This window comes from Equus quagga, chromosome 3, assembly GCF_021613505.1.
Source record: "Equus quagga isolate Etosha38 chromosome 3, UCLA_HA_Equagga_1.0, whole genome shotgun sequence".
NCBI lineage: Eukaryota > Metazoa > Chordata > Mammalia > Perissodactyla > Equidae > Equus > Equus quagga.
This window is the reverse complement of record NC_060269.1, coordinates 87,158,073-87,162,183: the sequence shown is the minus strand read 5'-3', so window position 1 is coordinate 87,162,183 and position 4,111 is coordinate 87,158,073.

Sequence of the window (4,111 nt, the reverse complement as noted above, 5' to 3'; positions counted from 1 at the left end):
TGCTTTATCTGTTGCTCACTCTCTTCTGGGAGGGAAGAGAAAGGGTCAGGGAATCCCCAAAGCTGACAGAGGGCTTTGGGTGGTCTGAAAACATGGGAATGTAGTTTTGGTTGAGCCATGAGCAGCCATGAACGTGCTTTGCCTACTGGCATCAAGCCACTTTCTTCATACACACCTCCAAATTCCTCCTTCCATCCCCTCTACTCCTACCTCAGGCACTTTCAAGAAAAGGGTAATTGGAGGTGGGGTTGAGGTCTCCCTGTTCCCAAGGGGGGACAAAAACTATAGACAAACTTCAAAGTATGCTGGGGAACTTAAGGGAAGTGAGGGACTCCGACTCCCATAGCTCTGGTGGACACAGACACGGCAGTCAGCCATTCTACCAGTTCCGTGAGGGGGCCAGTGCCCAAATCCAATTTACAGTTTAATCAGGGGATGCAGTAGGGATGTGACACTAATATGACCTTGTCTTCTAAGATTTCCCCCACTCCTGATTTTCCTCCTACTTCTCTAAGAGCCTATCAGTTTTATTCAATGGCTCCTTCTCCTCAGACCACTTCTTCAATTGGAAATTCTTGAAAGAAATCGTTAGGGGGAGGAGAGTACAGGAATTGGGGGCTGTCATGGGCCTTTAAGGAGAAATTTTTGAATTGTTAATGGTTAAAGGTAAGTTGAGATTTTCATATTTTCAAAAAGAGGCATGGGTTGAAAATGAATAAGGGACATTCTCTTACATGCTGATGTTTTCCACAGTTTCATTCTTGCTGACCTTTCCTTCTATACTTTTAGATATATGATTTGATCCACATTCTAGAAGCTATTTATATGCTCAGGGTTCCCAACTCTGTTTCTCCAGTTCCACCCCATCTTCAAGTTCCAGACCAGCTTTTTCAAATGCTTGTCAACTTAGCTATCCCACAGGCGCTTCAACCGACCACATTAAAAAAACTAACATAATCATAATCTCCTTAAATATCCCCATCTTTCCCATCATGGTTAATGGAATCAACATCCTAAAATCTCCCAAGTAAGAAACTCATCCTGGAGTCCCTCCTGTTCTCAGCCATCCACAACCAAATGCTATCCATTTTCTTTCAGAAATCCATCTGAAATATAGCCATTCTTCCCCATTTTTACTGCCAATGATTCAATTCGGACTCTTATGGTTTCTCTCCTAGACTAATGAGACAGTACCCTATCAGGTCTCTCCTCCATCAATCTCTCCAAAGTCCAATTTTACACTCCTGCCATAATTATCTTCTTACCAAACAGATATGATTATACTCTTCCCTTTGTGTAACCATTTCTCCTGATTTCCCACTAGCTGCCCTATAAAAGCCAAGCTCTTTTGTCTGGGTACAGTGTCCTTCAAGATATAACCCCAATATAGTGCTCCAATTTCATTTCCTTCCACTCCCCACCACAACCCTAAGCTCCAAACCACAATGAACTTCTCAGATATCTTTTCAAAACGCTTTGCCTTTGCACATTTTGTTCTCTTTGCCTCAAATGCCCTTTCTTCCTCTTCTGTATACAGCAAATTCCCATTCTGTCCTCAAGACTATCCATAGTTCACCTCCTCTGTCAAGCCATCCCTCACATTCCTAGCATCTACCATAGCATTTATTTCTGTGTATTCAATTTATTTCTTTATGCATTTGCCTCTTCCACTAGACTGAAGTATTTAAGATTAAGGATCATAGGTTTTTCATTTTTGAGTCCTGGTTGCCTAAGCAGAATGTCTTGAATATGGTTGAACAAATGCTTATTGGCTTAATAACTTCATTTCTCGTGCCAAGTTAGGATCCAATGAATGCCTTAGCCTAGACTCAATTCTTGAGCAACCAAATGCTGGTATTTTACATATTTTCCATATTCTATATTACATAAATTTTATTCTTTGGACCCTTCATTCCTTGAATACTTTCATTTTGGTTATTTAAATGAACATGATGAACTACACATGGGGGAAAAAATTTTAATTTTGCTCCTTATTAAAAGTCTTAAAAGTCTGGTAAGGGGCCAGCTCCGTGGTCAAGTGGTTGAGTTTGTGTGCTCCGCTTCGGCAGCCTGGGGTTTCTCCAGTTCAGATCCTGGGTGCGCACCTGGCACTGCTCATCAGGCCATGCTGAGGTGGTGTCCCACATAGCACAACCAGAGGCACTCACAACTGGAATATACAACTATGTACTGGGGGGCTTTGGGGAGAAGAAAAAGGAGGAGGAGGAGGAGGAGAAGGAGGAGGAGGGGAGGGGGAGTGGGAGGGGGAGGAGGAGGGGAGGGGGAGTGGGAGGAGGAGGAGGTGAAGGAGGAGGAGGGGAGGGGGAGGGGGAGGAGGAGGGGGGGGGAGGAGGGGAGGGGGAGTGGGAGGAGGAGGAGGGGAGGGGGAAGAGGAAGAGGAAGAAGGAGAAGAAGAAAAGATTCGCAACAGATGTTAGCTCAGGTGCCAATCTTGAAAAAAAAAGTTTGGTAAGGGAAAATATAGAAACTATTAGCTAAATTAAGGATGAGGAGCACCTATGAGTTATCCTTGCATCCCTTAGGGTTATAAAAACTCAAGAATGTGACAATCTGACCATGTATGAATGTATTACTAATCACATCATTCCATATAATATCAGCAACCCCATTACTAAAATAAAAGTTTAATTTGAAGATCCCAAGATTCTGGCTACTAAGATTATATTCTTTTTAGGGTGTGGCTTTCTTTGGTTTAGGCCACAGCCTTTTACAGTCCACTGCATTTTATCTGGTCATTTTATCAAACTGATCAAACACCTCCTGTGCCATCTCAGAAACACACAGGTGGGAAATGAGGGGCAAGGAGCAATTCATGAAGAGAGATGGGAAACAGCCAACACAACACATGTCTCTATATTTAATGTAACCTGGTCTGTATCCTTAGGCTGATGAAATTTGAAGAAACCTGAGTTATCTACATCAGCTACCCTGAGAAATTACAAGTGCTTTGAGGACAGAGAGCTTTTACTCATCCCTCTTCCTCTCCAGGTAAAACATTCTGAATACGCCTTTGTTGAATTGTATTCATTGGAATGCTTTACTCTTTCTTTACAAAATTCTAGATGATATTCATATGGGGCAACCAAAGACCCAGAATTGCTAAAGCAATACTGAGAAAAAAGAACAAAGCTGGAAGCATCACAATCCCTGACTTTAAAATGTACTACAAAGCCATAGTTATCTAAACGGCATGGTACTCGTACAAGAACAGACACAGAGATCAAGGGAACAGAACCGAAAGCCCAGAAATAAAACCATGTATCTATGGACAGCTAATCTTCAATAAAGGTGCTAAGAACATACAATGGAGAAAAGATAGTCTCTTCAATAAATGGTGTTGGGAATACCGGATAGCCACACGCCAATGAATGAAAGTAGACCATTATCTCACACCATACACAAAAATTACCTCAAAGTGGATCAAAGATGAAGATAAGTCCTGAAACCATAAAACTCCTGGAAGATAATATAGGCAGTACACTCTTTGACATTGAACTTAAAAGGATATTTTTGAATACCATGTCTTTTCAGACAAGGGAAACAGAAAAAATAAACAAGTGGGACTTCATCAAATTAAAGAGCTTCTGCAAGGCAAAAGAAACTGGGATCAAAACAAAAAGACAACCCACCAATTGGGAGAAAATATTTGCAAATCATATATCTGACAAGGGGTCAATCTCTATAATATATAAGGAACTCACACAACTGAACAGCAAAAAAAGAAACAGCCTGATCAAAAAATGGGCAGAGGATATGAACAGATATTTTCCCAAAGAAGATATACAGATGGCCAATACACATATGAAAAGATGTTCAACATCACTAATCATCAGGGAAATGCAAATCAAAAGTACACTGACATACCTACCTTATATCTGTTAAAATGGCTCTAATCACTAAGACTAAAAATAACAAATGTTGGAGAGGATGTGGAGTAAAGGGAACCCTCATACATGGCTGGTGGGAATGCAAACTAGTGCAGCCACTACAGAAAACAGTATGGAGATTCCTCAAAAAACTGAAAGTAGAAATACCATATGACCCAGCTATCCCACTACTGGGTATCTACCCAACAATATGAAACCAACCA